Source organism: Saccopteryx bilineata, chromosome 10, assembly GCF_036850765.1.
Source record: "Saccopteryx bilineata isolate mSacBil1 chromosome 10, mSacBil1_pri_phased_curated, whole genome shotgun sequence".
Classification (NCBI taxonomy): Eukaryota; Metazoa; Chordata; class Mammalia; order Chiroptera; family Emballonuridae; genus Saccopteryx; species Saccopteryx bilineata.
Window position 1 is genome coordinate 32,770,208 of NC_089499.1, and position 21,158 is coordinate 32,791,365.

Sequence of the window (21,158 nt, forward strand, 5' to 3'; positions counted from 1 at the left end):
CCTGTAGAGGTGATTGTGATTTGTTTGAGATCCAGTCAGTCAGTCAGCTAGTGAACCCATTAATAACTGTGTTGGCTATTTCTGACTTTGGGCCAGAAATAGTTCTAGGTGCTTGGATACAGAGAAAAAAAATAGGCCTAGTCCCTGCCCTGCTGTCATCATACAGGCAGGTAAACCCTGGAGGAGTGGGCTGAGCTTTACCAGGAGGGAGAGTGGCTGGAGCTGAGACAGAGGGATGAGGAGGGGTTAGCTGGTGTGGGAGTGGGCTGGGCAGGTTGGGGAGCCCTCCAGACAGTGGGAGCAGCATGTGCGAAGGCCTGGGGCAGGACGAGCGAGGGGAATCAGAAGATCAGAGGACCTTTGGGGAAGAAAGAGAATGTGTGATAGAGCTGGGAGCAGGGACAGGGGCTTAGCTATAAAAGCGGCGGGAGGCTAGAGAGAGGAATTTTGCAGCAGAGTGAAATAATTAGATTGTCCCTTTAAACACCCAGTGATTCTTTTTTGTTGTTGCCTTCCTGCCTCCCTCCCTTGGACATTTATTGAGTGTTCAAGCTTTACAAGGCCCTGGAAATAGCCACTCATTTATGGTAGGGGCCAAGGCTGTAGACTAGGAAACAGATGAACTCTTAAGTCAAAATGTCTGGTGGTTTTACTAGGACAATGGATTTTGCTCTTTCCACTCTGGTAAAATTCTATTACTTAAGAAATGAGGGGAAGCAATATTTGTTCACACATGCATAAGCCCTAAAACACGAGTATTTGTATAGCTCCTATAGACATCTGTTTAAATAGGGCTATCTTCTCTGTATCGCTACAGATAAAATGGTCTTAAGGACATCTGAGAGGTGAAATTTACCCTGTGATGATCTGAGTCCTGGGGGGGTGGGGGGGGCGGGGATAGTATTAGAAATGGTTTTGTGGCCCCGGCTAGTTGACTCATTGGTAGAATGTCAGCCCAACATATGGACATCCCAGGTTCGATTCCCAGTCAGAGTACACAGGAGAAGTGACCATCTGCTTCTCCATCCCTCTTTCTCTTTCTTCTCTGTCTCTATCTCTATCTCTCTCTTCCCCTCCTGCAGCCATGGCTCGGTTGGAGCAAGTTGGCCCCTGGTGCTGAGGATGGCTCCATGGCCTCACCTCAGGCACTAAAATAGCTTGGTTGCCAAGCAATGGAGCACCAACCCCAGATGGGCAGAGCATCACCTGGTAGGGGGCTTGTCGGGTGGATCCTGGTTGGGTGCATGTGGGAGTCTTGTCACTCTGCCTCCTTGCTTCTCACTTAAGAAAAATTAAAAGAAAGAAATGGTTTTGTAATTAAGATTCAGATGCCTGGAATATTTAAGGGTAAGTGGGTAGGAGGAGGGCATGAAGCTCTGGCTGTACTGTCAGATGTGCTCTTTTAGAAACATGTGATTTGGTGCTTTAGTCTTAACCAAACCTGCTCCTTGCTTAGCTGATCCATTGCATTGTGCCCATATCGGGTCTTAAGGAGACAGCAGACTTACTAGCAGGCACTCAAATGTTGTGTATCTGTAGTGTCCGACGTGTAGATGGACATCTGCCCAGAAGAGGCAGAGATAACCTCAAAAGTTATGGTTTATTAGCCCCAGAGGGCAAGGCAGTTTTTATGGAAAACTTTTACTCTCATTTAACCATTCTTTTGCCCCACCCCCTGCACGGATTTTGTGTGTAGGGGTGTGTGTGTGTGTATCAGTATCTGATGGTTTGTTTCATAATTAGATTTTTACATTTTAAAAATGACACACTTTAAAGCCCATTGTGTCATCCTGCACCTGCTGTACACCTGGCTTTCCAGTAAAAAGTATTGGTTCCGGATAGACTAGGGCAGCCCTGGGATTTCTGCCCCAGACTTTGTCTCCCAGGGTGTGGGCTGGTCTCTCGCCCCTGCCCCTCTCCCTAGAGAGGTGGGTCGTGGGCCTGGACAGCAGGGTGGGAGCGTCGCTTCCCGCCTTGGAGAGCCCAGGCGTGCTGAGGTGGCCCTAGCATTCGCACCTACACCCACACGGCCGAGGGCAGGACCTGGGAGAACCCAGCATTTCTGGCTGTCCGTGCTGGCAGTGGCTTTAGTTTCTAGGCCAGTGGCCATGGCAACCAGGAGAAGAGAGACAAATGGATGGAACGGGGCCCCCTCTCCTCCAGTTCTCTATTCTGTCGTTGGGCAGGATTTCTGGACAAAATACCACCTCTCGGGTGCAAAGAGCAGAGGCGGGCCGAAAGCCCCTCCACTGGGTCAGCAGCTGGTCCAGCTGAAGGCAGAATTGTACAGATGTGTCAGTTTTTCTGTCGTCACACGGGTGGAAGACCACGGGAGCTTCCTGTGTGTTTGTGTTTTCCAGTATACCCGTAATGAATAGCTTGGTCCCCGTCTCTGGGCGTAGCAGTGGCACTTGTTAATTGCCATTCACTTAGGCCAAGATGAAGCTGTGCCACTGGCGGCCACAGCTTGCAGTCATTACTTTTTATCTGGGTCATTATTTCGTGTGAAATAATGGCGCCTGTTCCTATGACAAGTACATCTGTCTTAACGATGAGTTGGTAATTAACTCATTTTGTCATTGTATCATCACGCTGGATAAGCTTCTGGTCTTCTCTGCATATTAGAATTTAACTCAAAGGGATTCAAAAAAATTTTTTTTTCTCTTAAGAACAATGCCCCAGTATTCTTTTTCCACCAAATGTTTCAAATGAGAACTTTGGGATAGAGAACATGGATAGAAAAGGCGGGTGAGACAATTTCATTATTGTCCACATTCAGGGAGAATAAAGTCGTTTGTATCGGTGTCATGTCAAATTAGCTAAAGATCCATAGTTTATAGCTCCCCCTCCATCATGATTTTTCACCGAGGGCGAAGGGAGATGGGAAAAGATGCTCTGCTTCCTTTCCGTGTGGTCGAAGGCTGCCTCTGCGTACTTTGGCTGATCAAATTAAATCTGGGCTACTGCTTTCTGCCTTCTGTTTTTCCCTCTTGTATCCTGCTGTGCTCCATCCAACCGGCCCTTTATGTAAATTATTTATTATAGACCGCAGTACATTTGAAATTCAGATTTATGGGCAGACTTGGAGAGACTGTGTTTTCCAAATCCTAAAACCAAATGCTCAAGGGACAAGGAGTTGAGAGGCTCGGGGAGGGTGGTGCCGTCTCCGTTCCTTGGAGACAAAGGCTCAGCCGCCAGGGACTTCTGGAGCCAGTCCTGCGTGGCTGGTGGCTTTGTGGGGCCTCTTTGAATTTCCTATTCTTCAGAGTTCCCAGCAGACTGTAAAAGAGACAGTGATACGGAATAAAGAGCCTACAGGTTCATCGTCTGATTACATTCTTCGGAGGGTTTTGGGAAAGTGCTTATATGTTTGGGAAGCTCTCTAAAGTTTTCAGTCATTGCACATGTTACACATTTTCTGGTTTGTGCTTCACAAGAATTCTGTTCAAGAAGCCACCTGGCAGTGGTATCTCCCTTCTTCACAGGCAGAAACTGAGCTCATAGGAGGCGAGGGCTTTGCCTAGGGCAGGGGTCCCCAAACTTTTTACACAGGGGGCCAGTTCACTGTCCCTCAGACCGTTGGAGGGCCGGACTATAAAGAAAACTATGAACAAATCCCTATGCACACTGCACATATCTTATTTTAAAGTAAAAAAGAACAGAACGGGAACAAATACAATATTTTAAATAAAGAACAAGTAAATTTAAATCAACAAACTGACCAGTATTTCAATGGGAACTATGCTCCTCTCACCGACCACCAATGAAAGAGGTGCCCTTTCTGGAAGTGCGGTGGGGGCCGGATAAATGGCCTCAGGGGGCCGCATGCAGCCTGCGGGCCGTAGTTTGGGGACCCTTGGCCTAGGGGCTGGGGCAGCAAAGTGATGGGGCCAGGGCTGGTCCTTCCACTTTCGTAGGGAAGGCACCGGTGGGCGGTCACTGGATTTGGGTGGAGCCAGACAGAGGTTCTGCGGCCAGGCTGGGAGGCCAGGGGGAGGTTTTAGAGAGATGTGGGACACAGTGAGGGCTCTAAAAAGTGAGAGAGACAGACTCCTTCAGCAATGGAGGATCAAGCGGGACAGTGCTGTTTCTGGTTCAAGGCTGAGAAAGAGTCAAATCCTGCTTGGCTGGTGTGTGAGATGGACAGAGAGAGGAAGAAGCCTGTTCAGGGCAGGGTTCTTTTTTTAAAAAAAAAATATTTATTGGTTTTAGAGAAAAAAGAAGAGCGAAAGAAACAGAAACATCAGTCTGTTCCTATATGTGCCCCAACCAGTAATCAAACCGACAACCTCTGAGTATCTGGACGATGTTCTAACCAGCTGAGAGCTATCTGGCCAGGGCTGGGCAGGGTTCTTCTGAGCCCATGAAACAAGAGCCCTACTCGAGCCAGGTTAAGTGAATCAAGCAGGAAGTGGCGTGGAACCCCTGGACTCCTACGGCAGAGATTCCTCTGGGACCAGAGTACAGAAAAGCCAGAGGGTAGGGGTTGATTTCTCTGACTGATTCTATGCTATTGGTCCACATTTATGTGTCTGTAGGTTTATTTGAATTTTGAATAGGATTTTACACCACAGAGGAACCCTCACCCCTACGTGCCAGGCAGACCCTGTGCTAAAGGGCTTTACATTACATGCATTATACTCCTCTGAATACCCAGCCCCATTTTACAGGTGAACAAACTGGGGTGCAGAGAAGCTATGCAGTTTGCCCAGACTTACAGCTGGGAAAGGCACAGCTGGGATTTGAACCACGTGTGTGACCACTGGGCAGTGCTGTCTCTTCCGCGTAGCTCTCAGGGACAGAGTGGGGCTGTCCCAGCCAGAAGGCAGGGTGCGGCATGGGGGACACATGGGTGCAGCTGTGTCTGGTACGTAGGGACAGATTTTGGAGCACACCCCCTGAGTGGAGTCTGTGGCTCTAGGCCTCATTGCTGACGGGAGAAGGACAGACACTCCCTGGCATTGTCCAGGCCAGAACGGGGGGCCTTTCCCCTCAGGCCCTTAGCTCTGAGCTCTAGTCCTTAGAGTCACTCTCTTTTATGATGGAGGGCAGCACTGACTGGCACAGTCTACTTAGAACTAAGTTTATTTTCTTTCACACTGGACCACTGAGCCTTTGGAATGATAACAATTGAGGAGAGGCGAGGCAGACCCTTGCCTTGTCTTGTGGGGGGTCCCAGTGTGTAGTCAGAAATTTGGTGACCTCGGTTAGAGCATCATCCCTATGTGCCAGGGTTGCAGGTTTGATCCTCTGTCAGGACACATGCAAGAATCAACCAATGGGCCCTGGCCAGTTGGCTCAGTGGTAGAGCGTCGGCCTAGCATGCGGAGGACCCGGGTTCGATTCCCGGCCAGGGCACACAGGAGAAGCGCCCATTTGCTTCTCCACCCCTCCGCCGCGCCTTCCTCTCTGTCTCTCTCTTCCCCTCCCACAGCCAAGGCTCCATTGGAGCAAAGATGGCCCGGGCGCTGGGGATGGCTTTGTGGCCTCTGCCTCAGGCGCTAGAGTGGCTCTGGTCGCAACATGGCGACGCCCAGGATGGGCAGAGCATCGCCCCCTGGTGGGCAGAGCGTCGCCCCCTGGTGGGCGTGCCGGGTGGATCCCGGTCAGGCGCATGCGGTAGTCTGACTGTCTCTCCCTGTTTCCAGCTTCAGAAAAATGCAAAAAAAAAAAAAAAAAAAGAATCAGCCAATGAATGCATAAATAGATAGAGCAATAAGGTGATGTTTCTCTCTCTCTCTCTCTCTTTCTCTTTCTCTCTTCTTTCTCTATCTCCTCTCCCAACCCTCCCTCCCTCCTCTCTAACTTTCTCTCTAAAATCAATAAATGAACAAAAAGAAAGAAACTCAGTGCCCTGGATTAAATTAGATGCATTGCTCCTCCGAGAACCAAATGATTTTGCTTATACCTTGACCTCTAAAGAAAGGAACCAGCAGACTTTTAAAATCTCATTGGCTCCTTTTCATGAAACAAAAGCTCCCCAACCCCCAGGATTATGAAACTTTGCCTGTGGTATATAAGTGACTCATCATTTTTTTCTGGCTGATTGTTGAGTATTCAGAGCCTCATTTCTACAAGTGCAGTACAGAGAATCTAATTTAATTAGTGTAAATTCAGAGTGAAAGGGAAATTATGTTAAAAAGTCTTCCTTTTCCTTGCTGCACTCCCATCTCTTCCCAAACCAAGAGAATCCTGGCATTTAAAAAAGGCAGATCTGGGGGGAGGGGGGGAGGCAGAATGGTGTGTCACTCCACTGAACACATCCCCAGGGTAGAGAAACAAGAGCTCCGGGCTGGGCAGAGACACTGAGGGTGAGAAGTGAGGTATTGCTGGGGGCTGGGTGTCCTGTTCACTGTTGTGTCTCCAGAATTTAACAAATATTTGTGAATGAACAAGTTGAAAGAGAAATGCAGCCTGACCAGGCAGTGGCGCAGTGGATAGAGCGTTGGACTGGGAGGCAGAGGACCCAGGTTCGAAACCCCGAGGCCGCTGGCTTGAGCGCGGGCTCACCAGCTTGAGCGTGGGGTCACTGGCTTGAGTGTGGAATCATAGACATGACCCCATGCTCACTGGCGTGAGCCCAAAGTCGCTGGCTTGAGTAAGAAGTCACACACTCTGCTATAGCACCCCTCCCCATCAAGGCACATATGAGAAAGCAATCAACGAATAAGCAATCAACCAACAACTAAGATGCCACAACGAAGAATTGATGCTTCTTATCGCTCTCCCTTCCTGTTCATCCTTAGCTGTCCCTCTCTCTGATTCTCTGTCTCTGTCAAAAGAAAAGAGAGAGAAGTGCAGAGGGAGAATCACTAAGACTTTGTGTCCTGGAGGAGGAGAGAAGAGAGAAGCCTATGATGATGACACTCAGATGACTGATATGTGAGGTGGGGCCTTTTGTGAGGATGGGAGACTCAGTGTGAGGAGCTGTTTGCATCAGAGCAATACTGAGGTTGGTAAGGGACATATTGGGACACAGGGGACAGTGGGACACTCAAGGGAACATTTCAGAAGGCAGCTGTGGTTGTCGGCTGGAGCACAGGAGGTGGCTTGGAATGGAGGGTGGTCTGAGGTGCAGACCTAGAGGCCCACAGGGGCCAGGCAGGTAACGGTGGTCAGTGGCTCAGCCGGTCACCTGGGTGGCACACGCCAATATCCAGGGGGCAACCACTACTTACCATCAACTCATTGTTATCTGGTAAAAATACAGACCCATTATGACAAGATCTTTATGTTGTTTGGTTGACTAGTTGACTTCCTTTGTTTTAGAGAAGTTAATAATGTTCTGATTTTCTTATTGTGAAGTCTCTTGGTTTTCCAGTGTAAACAGGTAGAGCAATTTAAAAAAAGAAAACTGCACAATCTAGGCAGTTTCTCGAATTGTCTGTGCTCAAGAATCAGGTTCTGTTTGTGTTTTGTTTTTTAACCCCTTAAGGAGTGACTTTTGTAAAATAGAATAAAAACACGGTAGCAGTGTTGAGTAGCCTGAATGCTTACTCTCACTATTTGTTCCTGTCTTGTGGACTGGTAACAGAACGTTTGTGGACCAGCAGAATCTGAGGGGAGAGACTAAACAAATGTATAAAAGCAGGGAAGAGGTCAAGTTGGAACCCACTGGGCAGCTGGCCCACTGGTTTGGACACTGATGAATCTCTCAAGGGCAATTTGCATGGGGTGGGACAGGTGGAGACCTCTCGGCCATGGATTTAAAAGAAAGTATGTTTTGAAGGAGAGAGAGAGAGAGTGGTGGCTAAGACAGAGTACAAGTAAAAGGAAGTTTTAGTTTAAGTAGGAGATCTGAGTCTCTTTAAAGCTAAAAAGTACCACCAGCAGAGAGTGGAAAGTTGATAGAGGTCAGAGGTGACACAGATGGAGGCAGGCCTGGGGTAGGGTGGTCACCCTTTCCCTCGAGGCTGGGGGAAGAGGTAGGAGGGTGCTTACAGGCTTAGACATTCACAGCGGGAGGAAAAGCTGTGGGAGCTGCTGTCTGGAAGCCTCTGTTTTCTTATAAAGTCTCTCTCCCGCCCCAGCCGCTCTTGATCCTCTGTCCTCCTGCCATTGTCATTGGCCTGCGATCTTCCTGTCTGTCCAGGGAGGTGCATTTGAGCCTGAGGAGAAGGAGGTGGTCATGTGCTTGTCTTGATCACTCCCCCAAAACAAGACAAATTCTCGGGTGTCATTTTCTCACTCTGCATGAGTCCAAGACCCAGTACTGGGGTTCAGTAGTGTTTCTTTGAACATATCTTTGAGGGCTGCTAGGCAGTAATGTCTGTGGACCCCTTAGTGAGCCAGCACAGGGAATGTCCCTGGTCAGGTGAGGCTCACTAGCTAGCTGAGGACAGAGATACAGAGCTGTGGTCACAGGATGCAGGTTCGGTGCTCCCGAGTAGAATGGGTGAGGGGCCCCAGCAGCAGGAAGAGAGAGGGGTCCAGGAAGAAAAGGTATTTGCCCTGGGAGGGGTGAGCAGCTGAGGGAAAGTGGGGGAGTGGGGGACTGGAATAGCGTGGGGAAAGACCATGAGGCCGGAGGGAGGGAGCGTGTTTGGCTCGAGGAGCAGGGAGGAGGCCATTGTGATTGCCCCTGGAGAAGGGGGGGCTGGGAGCCGTGTGATGGAGCTGGAGCACTAGTTGGGGCTCACAGTGCCCACACCGCAGACCAGGCTCGGGGCTTGGGTGTTGATCTCCAATTCCATGGAGGGCTCTAAGGAGGAGCTTACAGTGGTATCCTCCGTGAAGAGGTGGATGCAGTTAGGACAGGGGTGGACTAGCTCTCTGTAGACAGTTAAGCTCAGGTGGTGGCATCATGGTGGAGATTTGGGGGCGGGGAGATAGAGTTATGAACTGGAGCCAGACAGATCACCAAGGTTGTTCATGGGTTGGGTAACGGCGTGTAGTGGGGGGAGGGACCAGGCCGGTTGGGCTCATGCTGCTGGGTGAACAGGGGCCTCTGCTGAGATGAGGAAGACAGAGATTGGAGTACAGGCCATTGTTCCTCTGGCCCAGGAGCTCAGGGCAGAGACGCCACCTGCAGTGGTCATTGAAACCGTGGTCGTGGGTGAAGTCTGAGGAAGGAAGAGAGGGTGAGAAGGAATAGGCCCTCGAACGGAGTTCTGGGAACTTCTAGCATTTACTGTTGTGCAGAGAAGGAAAATAAAACAGTCTAGAGAGGTCCAGCAAGAACCTGGCAGGTGTGAGTGATGGAGGCTGGAAGTATTTCAGCCTGGGAGGGGTTGTCAACCCTGTTGGTGGCTGCAAGTCAGAAATAACCGTGGGTGGTGGCGCCATGAGCATGAGGTCACTGGTGACCCCAAATAGCCGTGGTGACCCCAAATAGCCGTGGAAGCTATTTTAGTGACCTCTCCCCTCCTAAATACATCTTCTTGCAAGACCTGATCCAAAATGCCTTTGGGTTATAATGAAAATCAGGCCCTTTACCCCCTAGAACTGCTGTGTATTTCTGTGTTATTCATAGAATGATTCTGAGTCATTTTTCCCCCACACTTTTAAATTTAAGTTGTGGGCTTTTTTTTTTTTATTTGTGAGCTTGCTGAACTATCTTCAGTGTTCTCTTTAGTGTAATTTTTTATTAAGTGACTAAATTTTAATATCTGACTAGGAGATAAGAACTTGCCCGCGTCAAGCGTTGCAATTTTATGTAATTTTTAGCATTCAGGGCACATAGCACATGAAATGATGATAATAAAAGAACTTGCAATAAAATCAGAAAAACAAAAATGAACTTGGAATTCCTAAAAACAGCACTGAGATGTGCATAGAGCAGAATGTGGCCTGTTGCAGGCTCTGTGGGCAGCCTGTGGCTGTCGGGCCTGCATTCCTTTGTGGTCTCCAAATCCAAGAAATCAGAAACTCTTGTAGGGGCTGGAGGAGCAGGTGAAAGACCAGAAGAGAAAGAGAAATGAACCGCCGGGGTGGGGGGCAGACCCATGCCCGTGAACGCTTTGTTCTAGGGCAGGGGTCCCCAAACTACAGCCCGCGGGCCGCATGCGGCCCCCTGAGGTCATTTATCCGGCCCCCACCGCACTTCCGGAAGGGGCACCTCTTTCATTGGTGGTCAGTGAGAGGAGCATAGTTCCCATTGAAATACTGGTCAGTTTGTTGATTTAAATTTACTTGTTCTTTATTTTAAATATTGTATTTGTTCTCATTTTGTTTTTTTACTTTAAAATAAGATATGTGCAGTGTGCATAGGGATTTGTTCCTAGTTTTTTTTTATAGTCCGGCCCTCCAACGGTCTGAGGGACAGTGAACTGGCCCCCTGTGTAAAAAGTTTGGGGACCCCTGTTCTAGGGAGAAATGGGGCCTGGGCATAACTGTCTCTTCTCAGGATACCTTGCCACCCTCCCGGGTGGCGTTGGCACCGTGGGACAGCTGCTGTCTCCTCCATGCCCTCCTTGTTGGTAGGAGATTGGTGGTACCAAGGCTCAGGTAGCTTTGCCTGAGACCAGGTGTTGTGGCTCGCTGTAGACCAGCCCGGAAGTTCCTGCTGGTGAGGAACAGATGGCTGCATTGCTGTGGCCATGGGCACCTGAGTTGGACCTTGCTTCTTCAGTTACTGAAATAGGCCCCAGAAGGAGTCTTGGCAACGGACAAGCTGGGATAACGACCAGGCTCGGGCTCCTGCGGCGTCTGAGCCACGCTGACCACAGACGGTAGCGTTTCTTTTTGGCTGAGAGTGAAACCAAAAGGGACGAAGAACAAGAGTTTCTTCCCTCCAAGCCAGCACCTCCGGTGTGTGCCCTCCCTGCAGCGCTCCTCGGAAGGAGGGGTTCTGTGGTCCGGTGTGGTTGGGAAGCACGCACATGGTAAGCCCTCTTTGGGGGTCATGATGCTCCTTAGAAGAGGCAAGGCTCTGAAAAGGTCTGCTGTAAGAAACCTGCTTACTCAGTTTAACTTCGCATTTCTCAGATATAATTTAAGACTTTCCCCCTTGCTTCTCTTCCTCCCCAAATACCTGTTTATACCAGGGAGCATACTTTGGAAAGTGCACCAGGTCAGCGAGGAGCCCATTGTACAATCACAGCCATGAACAATCACAGGCCATGGGTGTGTGGTCAGTGTCAGTTTCCTCTCTCTTTACAGCAGCTTCGTGGCACCGGCAGTCTCCAACTGTGCACAGTGGCCGTAGACTCCCATGAATCAAGCACTTTCTTGTAATTTTCTTGGGTCCATTAAAACAAATCTTTCTACCCAGATAGTTGGTGTAACTGTTTTTCCTAATCCTCACCCAAACCTCTGATGGAGAGGAGATTTGGAGCAAGGCATTTTGAAACTACTCCTCTCTTTTGTCGTTCCAGAAAGACATGTGTTTGGTGCCTCTGTCATTCTTCTTGCGTGTGTGTGTGTGTGTGTGTGTGTGTGTGTGTGTGTTTTTCTGAAGCTGGAAACGGGGAGAGATAGTCAGACAGACTCCCGCATGCGCCCGACCGGGATCCACCCGGCACGCCCACCAGGGGTGACGCTCTGCCCACCAGGGGGCGATGCTCTGCCCCTCCGGGGGCGTCGCTCTGCCGAGACCAGAGCCACTCTAGCGCCTGGGGCAGAGGCCAAGGAGCCATCCCCAGCACCCAGGCCATCTTTGCTCCAATGGAGCCTTGGCTGCGGGAGGGGAAGAGAGAGACAGAGATGAAGGAGGGGGGAAGGTGGAGAAGCAAATGGGTACTTCTCCTGTGTGCCCTGGCCGGGAATCGAACCCGGGTCCCCCTCACACCAGGCCGACGCTCTATACCGCTGAGCCAACCGGCCAGGGCTTCTTCTTGCTTAAAGACATAGCAATCCTTTAACATAGTCAGCAAAAGCGAGTTCATTGGATTTGTTGGCAGCGGTGGAGTCGCAGCTAGCATTTGCTCTGCTGTCTGGGTCAGTCCCAGCTTAGCTGACTGTGGTCACTTAAAAGTGGGACGGGCTTCTTGGACTACCCCTCCCCCAACTCTTCTGCCATAGTTATTCACATCTTCAAGTATATTGGCTTTCCCAGCTTTGATTTCTCATTCTTTTATCTCTTCCTTTTAGTCTCTGATCAAAAGTGGCATTTTATTTCTTAACAGCGCTGTCCCATAGAAATATGATTGGCGCCACCTTTGTAATTTAAAATTTTCTGTAGCCACGTTAAAAAAGTAAAAACTGGTGAAATTAATTTTAGCAGTGTATTTTAATTAACCTAGTATATCCAAAATATTACTTTTTCAACAAGTAATGAAATATTTTACTTTTTTTTTTTTACAAACTAAATCTTCGAAATCTGCTTTATGATTTACACTTGTATCACACCTTAATTCAGATGCTAAGTTTTCAATAGTTAAAGTGACATAGCCTATAAAATGAAGTTGCATTTAACAGAAAAAAAAAAACTTTTTTTTTTTTTTTTTTGTATTTTTCTGAAGCTGGAAACGGGGAGAGACAGTCAGACAGACTCCCGCATGCGCCCGACCGGGATCCACCCAGCACGCCCACCAGGGGCGATGCTCTGCCCACCAGGGGGCGATGCTCTGCCCCTCCGGGGCGGCGCTCTGTTGCGACCAGAGCCACTCCAGCGCCTGGGGCAGAGGCCAAAGAGCCATCCCCAGCGCCCGGGCCATCTTTGCTCCAATGGAGCCTCGGCTGCGGGAGGGGAAGAGAGAGACAGAGAGGAAGAAGAGGGGGAGGGGTGGAGAAGCAGATGGGCGCTTCTCCTGTGTGCCCTGGCCAGGAATCGAACCCGGGACTTCTGCACACCAGGCCGACGCTCTACCACTGAGCCAACCGGCCAGGGCAAAAAAACATTTTATACTGCTTAATTTTTTGGTTTAAATTTGATTTTAGTTAAAACTTAATATAATTGAGCCTGACCAGGTGGTGGTCCAGTGGATAGAGCATTGGACTGGGACATGGAGGACCCAGGTTCGAAACCCCGAGGTCTCCAGCTTGAGCGCAGGCTTATCTAGTTTGAGCAGGGCTCACCAGCTTGATCCCAAGGTCGCTGCCTTGAGCAAGGGGTCACTCGGTCTGCTGTAGCCCCACGGTCAAGGCACATATGAGAAAGCAATCAATGAACAACTAAGGTGATGCAACAAAGAATTGATGCTTCTCATCTCTCTACCTTCATGTCTGGCTGTCCCTATCTGTCCCTCTCTCTGTCTCTGTCACAAAAAAACAAACAACAACAAAAAAAACCTTAATAAAATGGAAAATTTAACTCCATAGCCATACTAGCCATATTATAAGTGCTTGATAGCTACACATGGACAGTGAGTGACTCCTGTTTGGGGCAGTGTGGTTCTGGTGGATTCATCTATTTAGTTGTCAATTTTTCATGTTTTCTAAGTTGATAGAAAATATTTGTGATTATGAGTCTTGTCAGCCACAGGAAGCAACCTACATTGCTTATATTTGATAACCGAAGCAAATTGTCTCCACAAAACGATCCGAGTAATAGTTTGGGCCCAAAACTTCACTATATAACTTTTTAGGGATATACAGTATTTGAAAGAACTAAATTTCTGTTTAAAATATTTTTTTTGTGTGTGTGTTTTTCCAAAGCTGGAAACGGGGAGGCAGTCAGACAGATTCCCGCATGCGCCTGACCGGGATCCACCTGGCACGCCCACCAGGGGGCAATGCTCTGCCCATCCGGGGCGACGCTCTGTCGCGACCAGAGCTACTCTAGCGCCTGGGGCAGAGGCCGAGGAGCCATCCCCAGTGCCCGGGCCATCTTTTGCTCCAATGGAGCCTTGGCTGCGGGAGGGGAAGAGAGAGACAGAGAGGAAGGAGAGGGGGAGGGATGGAGAAGCAGATGGGCGCTTCTCCTGTGTGCCCTGGCTGGGAATCGAACCCGGGACTCCTGCACGCCAGGCCGACGCTCTACCACCGAGCCAACTGGCCAGGGCCATGTTTAAAATATTAATCATTCATTTAGCTGTACACACATAGTTTACATTATCTAAAATATGTATATAAATTTGGAGATTGTGCTTTTGCTCCCCACATTTACGTTTCACGAGAGCGTGGTATTCCTGCTCTCGTCATGTGTCCTTGCCTTCAGTGCCTTCATCGTCACCAGAGTGACTTTGGGGGGGGGTGCACGTAATGCAGGTTTCAAGCTCGTCGTATTTACTTTGTTCTAAATTTCTTGGAGTTCAGTGCTTTTAAAATGAATGAATGATGCTATCACTAAAAACTCTATCCTAAGGAATGAATGCTCGTTCATTGAACGTTAGGACTGTTGTTCTCCCGCTCCTGTGTGACTGAGAAGTCTCCATAATGCAACCACTAGTGCTGCATTGCTCTTCGGAAAAAGAAAAACCTCATTTTCTTCAAGATAACTTAAATAACAGGAGAGTGCTGGAATCCTGAGTGTACAGCTAGCTCAGTGAGTTAGCACGAAATTAACATACCTGGGTAACTAGCTCCCACAGCAAGAAATAGAACAGCTCAAAGCCTTCCCCGTGGCTTCTCCCATCACTTTCCCTCTCTGCCCCAGAGGTTGCTTCTATCTAATTTCTTACATCAAAGGTTAGACTCACCTGGTTTTGAACTTTATATATATAAATGGCATTTTTTATAAATGGCATCTTTTGCTCAACACTGTTTGTGAGATTCATTTGTGTCCTTGTAACTTATTTTCATTTGTTTATAGAAGTCCTGCATTGTTTTTGTTTTTTTGAGGTGTTTTTTTTTACAGAGACAGAGAGAGAGTCAGAGAGAGGGATAGATAGGGACAGACAGACAGGAACGGAGAGAGATGAGAAGCATCAATCATCAGTTTTTCGTTGTGACACCTTGACCGTGGGCCTTCAGCAGACCAAGTAACCCCTTGCTTGAGCCAGTGACCTTGGGTCCAAGCTGGTGAGCTTTTTGCTCAAACCAGATGAGCCCACACTCAAGCTGGCGACCTTGGGGTCTCGAACCTGGGTCCTCCGCATCCCAGTCCGACGCTCTATCCACTGCGCCACCACCTGGTCAGGTCTGCATTGCTTTTTAAAAGTGATCTTAATTTAAGAAGTACCAAAAATATCTGGTAGAACACTTTATGAAGTATATGATCGCCTAACAACCATGGTAAACACCTGAAACTAATATAAAATAATATTGAATGTAAACTGTAATTAAAAAATAAAATTTAAAAAGGAAGATTGCTTACTGCAGCACCTAGTGTTTTGTTACATGCTGTAGGAATTATTTTAAATTGCTGTTAAGTGTATTTTCCTCCTTTTTAAAAAATCAAGTCTATCCGATGACTTCAGTAAACGTCCCAAACTAGCTTTTGATTAATGGGCTTTCTCCAGTAAGCCTTTTGCCGTTCAATTTAAAATGACAGAGCCCTTGGATTGTGAGAGACTTTGTAAAAGTCTGCGAATGGAAAGTGATTCCCTCTCTTCTGAGAAATAACATTTGGGTGGCAGAACCCAGGAGCTATCCCGACTCTATCCTGGAGATGTAGTGTGTGATTATTTGTGGACTGGGTCGTTTCCCCAGGCAGTTGACTGTGAATCAGGTCATCATGTTGTGGTTATTGAAATGGTCTCGACTCTCAGCAGGGGAGATAACGGTTATGAATCCTTCTTCCCCCAGATATCCTCTTGGCTAAGTCCTTCACTTCCTTTGAATCTTTGTTCAAGTGCATTTCTCGGAGCAACCCGCCCACCCTGCTCGCTCATTTTTTTAAAAAGGCACCTTATCCCCGGCTGTCCCCTACCCTGGTAATCCCCTTGACTTTTCTCTGTTTCTCTCATATCTGCAGCCTTTTTCACGTCCTAAGATACTTTGCTGTTTTTACTTGATTATCAGTATTATTTCCTGTCTCTTTTTCCCTGCTGAGAAGAGTATAGGTCACATAGTAGATGCTCAATGAATATTTATGGAATGAAAAAGTGGCAACCCGTGGATTTCCAGGGCTCAAAAGGTATCAGAATTGAATGGGAACAGATGCCTTCAGAGGTGATGCAATGTAGGTGAGGTACATGGACACTCATACCTTTTCTTCTTCTGTAACTCACAGAAGCTTTCTTCAGTGTTGGGCAGTGGGGAGGGGGGATAGTTGAAACCTGTTAAGTTTTGCCCCAGATGAACCAAGGGTTTTCTTAAAAACTGTAGTAAAAATATTTCTCTGTACATCTGTGTGCGTACAGTGGCCCTCACAGAAACCCATGTGAATGAATGAATGATTGTACAGGTAAATGAATAAAAGTTCAAATTTTTTTCTTTTTTTAATTCAGTGAGAGGAGGAGAGGCAGAGAGATAGAGTCCTGCATGCACCCTGACTGTATCCACCTGGCAAGCCCACTAGGGAGCGATGCTCTGCCCATCTGGGGCATTACTCCATTGCTTAGCAACCGAGCTCTTCCTAGCACCTGAGGCAGAGGCCATGGAGTCATCCTCAGCACCAGGGGCCCACTTACTCCAATTGAGCCATGGCCACAGGATGGGGAGAGAGAGAGAGAGAAGCAAGAGGGGGAGGGGTAAAGAAGCAGATTGGCACATCTCCTGTGTGCCTTGACCGGGAATCGAACCCACGAACCCGGGACTTCCACATGCTGGGCCGACGCTCTACCACTGAGCCAACTGGCCAGGGCCCAAATTTTCCTTTACATAAAAAAAATAAAGAAATAAAGAAACCTGTTGAGTAAACCCTCCTTGTAAGTGACTTGTGAGTCACTTTCTACTTTATGCTTCGCAGCAGACACGTTTACAAATATGGAATTTGCTGCTATCACCAGGAAGGTTTCTAGAGTGGCGTGCATGCATATGTGTATGTACGTATGTATGTATGTATGTATAAGTGTATATATGTGGGTGTATATTTTTTTATGAGATAGAACATGTTTGGAGTGCTAATTATGCACTGTCAGTGCACACATGTGGTAGCTTTCGGGTTTATAGCTCAGGTTGAACTTCCCCATCTGTGTTGTTCAGAGGTGCTGAACATCCCGGCTCAGCGAGACCTCCTGTCTGCCGGATTTGTCTGGCATCCAGCACAGATAACAAGCGTGGGAATTTGGATTAACCTGGAGGTATGTGGAGGGTGGGATGTCTCATCTGAAAAGTGCAGTTTGTCCTGGCAGGCTGCAGTTGCTGCCTGCTGCATTTTCCCCCAAACTGGAAGGTTTCACTCTTACCGCTTGAGATTATGTGCAATCTTTTCTGAGCATTTTGAGAGCCAGTGTGACAGGATTATAACCCGTGTGAGGTGTGAGAGCATTCCCACTCTCGGAGCTGGATCCCGTTAGGATCCTCGGCCGCGCTGCAGATGGGTTGGGGGAGGGGGAGGAGGGCAGCTCTTGGACACAGCGTACTCCATTACTGGGACTGACTTGCCTCCTCAAGGAGAAATCTGGAACTTGAAAAGCTAATTCCAGAATTTTCTCCCGATTCCGGTAAAGCAAACCTGATACTTAATTTGGGCTGTCATTTAGACAGGGCACATCGCCTTCTGGAAATTTTGGTTTTCTTCCCTGTAAAATGAGGCTTTTTGCACATTGGTAATCTCTAATATTCTGTGCTTCTATTGACCAGCCTTTTCAGTGATTTCTCCTTCAGTATCTAGAGGCTTATTTTATTAATTTATTTTATGATTGTGGTGTGCTGAATTTTATGAACTTTCCTGGGCACATTTTAGCATTCCCTGTGCTCTTTATTTGGTAAATCAATGTTTGTTTGTTTATAACTATTTTTGTCTTGTCTTTCTCCTTAAGTAATCATTTTAATTGGGTTCAAGATAAGGGCTATTATTTTTTACAAGTTATTTTTGTTGTTTCTTTAGCGTGAGGGAGAGACAGACAGGGACAGAGACAGGCTGCAAGGGAGAGAGATAAGAAGCATCAACTCATAGTTGCAGCACCTTAGTTATTCATTGATTGCTTTCTCATATGTGCCTTGACTGGGGGAGAGGAGGCTCTAGCTGAGCCAGTGACCCTGGGTTCAAACCAGCGATCTTGGGCTTCAAGTCAGCAACCTTTGGGCTCAAGCCAGCAACCTTGAGCTCAAGCCAGTGACCATGGGGTCATGTCTACGATCCCATGCTCAAGCCGGCAACCTTAGGTTTTTGAACCTGGGTCCTCAGTGTCCCATTGATGCTCTGTCCATTGTGCCACTGCCTGGTCAGACACAAGTCTTTTTTTTTTTTTTTTAAGGTTAAAAGTAAACATTGCCTTCTGATACTCCAATGGGAAAAACCTGTTGTGAGGAAAATCTAAAATGATTCATTTGGCCTGACCAGGCAGTGGCACAATGGATAGAGCATCGAACTGGGAGGCGGAGGATTCAGGTTCAAAACCCCAAGGTCACCAACTTGAGCGTGGGCTCACCAGCTTAAGTGAGCCCAAAGGTCGCTGGCTTGAAGCCCAAGGACGCTAACTTGAGCCTAAGGTTGCTGGCTTGAGCAAGGGATCACTTGCTCTACTGTAGCCCCCTAGTCAAGGCACATATGAGAAAACAATCAATAAACAACTAAGGTGCTGCAATGAAGAATTAATGCTTCTCATTATCTCCCTTCCTGTCTGTCTGTCCCTCTCTCTGACTCTGTCTCTGCCAAAAAAACAAACAAACAAATAAAAACAACCAAATAAATGATGCATTTGTTGGATCACTTCTGACTTCTTAAGTGTTTAAAAGACTGAAAAATAAGATAGATCACCATTATGTGGGTGGTGCTGAAATCTATAGAAGTAACCCAAGAGCCTGGCCTGTGGTGGCACGGTGGCTAAAGCGTTGGCCTGCAATGCTGAGGTCACCGATTTGAAGTCTTGTGCTTGCCTGGTCGAGGCACATAAAACAATCAAGCAATGAACAACTAAAGTGAAGCAGCTATGAGTTGATACTTCTCATTCCCTTGCCTCTCTCTCTTTTTCCCCTCTCTGTAAAATCAATAAACAAAATCTTAAAAAAAAAAAAATAAGTAACCCAAGACAAATGACCCAAGTATTCCAGTAACTGATTATCATAAATCTATCCTACTAGTAAGAAAAAAAGTGGATTCAACCAAAGTTTCCCGTATAACCCATTCCTTTCCAATCTGTATCTTCATTTCGTTAGCCCTATAGCAGCTCGCCGAGGTGTTGAAAGGAATCTGGGGAGGATGGGTAGTAGGTTGTTATTGGTGGGGGTGTTAGGGACGTTGTATTGGTGGGAGGGAGTAGAGTTTTTTCCCCCAGATTTCCTGAAATATAACTGAAAACTTTGTGTAAGTTTAAGGTGTGCAACATGACTTGATAAGCCTAAATATTCTGATATGATTATCACATTAAGATGAACATTTCCAAGGTTACCTTTTTTTAATGGTGAGCATATTAACATCTACTCTGTTAGCAAATTTCAATTCTACAATACATACAGTATGAATAACTATAGTCACCATGGTGTACAATACATCCCCAGAACTTACCTTCTAAGTGACCCTTTGACCAACATCTCCCCATTTCCCTCAAACCCCAGCCCCTGGTAACCACCATCCTAGTCTCTCTTTCTGTGAGTTCACCCTTTTAGATTCCACATGGAAGTTATATCGTACAGTGTCTTTCTTTGTCTGACCTGACTTAGCATAATGTCCTCCTGGTCCACCCATGTTGTTGCAAATAGCAGATTTTCTTCTTTTTAATGATGGAATAATATTCCACTGTCTATGTATACCACGTTTTCTTTAAGCAGGGATGTTCTTGGTGGAAAGAGATAAGAACGTTATTGGTGGGTTGGACGGCTGTTACTGAGCAGAGGGCCATCCAAGGAGCTTTGATAAAGAAAGCTCCTTCTGAGAGAAAAGGGTTGGGATATGGAGGAGACAAGGAGTGGAAGTCGGAAGAGAACTACCTGAAAAGGTGGGAAAACTTTTAGAGAACGTGTATAAATCTCGTCTTGATAGAAAAAAATAAAGTTTTTTATGGAACTTTTTTTTTTTTTTTTTTTCATTTTTTCATTTTTCTGAAGCTAGAAACGGGGAGAAACAGTCAGACAGACTCCCACATGCGCCCGACCGGGATCCACCCGGCACGCCCACCAGGGGCGACGCTCTGCCCACCAGGGGGCGATGCTCTGCCCATCCTGGGCGTCGCCATGTTGCGACCAGAGCCACTCTAGCGCCTGAGGCAGAGGCCACAGAGCCATCCCCAGCGCCCGGGCCATCTCTGCTCCATTGGAGCCTTGGCTGCGGGAGGGGAAGAGAGAGACAGAGAGGAAAGCGCGGCGGAGGGGTGGAGAAGCAAATGGGCGCTTCTCCTGTGTGCCCTGGCCGGGAATCGAACCCGGGTCCTCCGCACGCTAGGCCGACGATCTACCACTGAGCCAACCGGCCAGGGCCTGGAACTTTTCTTTATCCAGTGGGAGTAGAAACTTTATTTCAATGCTTTCCGATTTTGAATGAGAGATGCAGTTGCTACTCCAACTTCTGAGACACTCCCCCGAGGGAAATGGGAGAGTCTCTGGATGGCGCTTTAAGAATAACACAGATGGATTTTTTTTCCCTGAGCCTCAAGCACACGGGTCCCTGTGACTCTTTCTGACTCCGATGGTGCCAGGGAATGTGGGCATCATACTGTGTCGCTGTTGAATAGTAAAACATCATCATTAATTCATGTGCTGTGCATTTGTAACTTGTCACAAACAAGAACTGAGCCTCCGTTTGCCTACAGGTTTGTACAGCCGATTAATAATGCAGGGTGCGCTACGGGGGCAGGGCTCACTTCCCTCGGGGTCCCTGCTTGTTTCGGCAGTTTGGGGGCAGCGTCACACACCAGAGGCTAATTACGGATTGCTCTTACCTTTTTCTTAAAGCATATCCCTGAAGGCCCACTCGCTCCTTAGAAGTACTTGTGTTATCCTTGTTTACATTCCTGCATATTTGAGAGTGCTGCTAACTGCATCCTTTATAAAGGATTGTGGATTACTTTAAGAAATTACCACTGTCTGGTGTCAAAAGCCACATAGCATCCTTTTTATTTGACTTATTGGTGGAGGCCCATACTGGTTCAAATGGATGGACATAGACTCCACTGCTTGGTGACATAGTGACAAGGTTCTGGCAGACCATGTTGGATGAAAACTATTGTTATACCCGTCTTTGGGAAATACAGTCTATCTCATACATGAATTCAGAAGATGCTTTGTTCCTTTACAGTTTGTTCTGCTAGGAGAGGACTTTGAAATATGCAGGACTGATATGGACTATGTAACAA

General features: G+C 47.6%; 1 protein-coding gene and 1 non-coding gene across 4 annotated transcripts in view; both read left to right on the forward strand.

The window, feature by feature from the left end:
- The window catches only part of RFTN1 (raftlin, lipid raft linker 1), a 204,253-nt gene that overhangs the window by 105,686 nt on the left and 77,409 nt on the right, over positions 1 to 21,158 (forward strand). The gene's annotated exons all lie outside the window — the stretch shown is intronic.
- TRNAA-AGC (transfer RNA alanine (anticodon AGC)) lies at positions 5,283 to 5,358 on the forward strand. Its single transcript has one exon. It is a non-coding gene; the product is annotated as a tRNA-Ala (tRNA).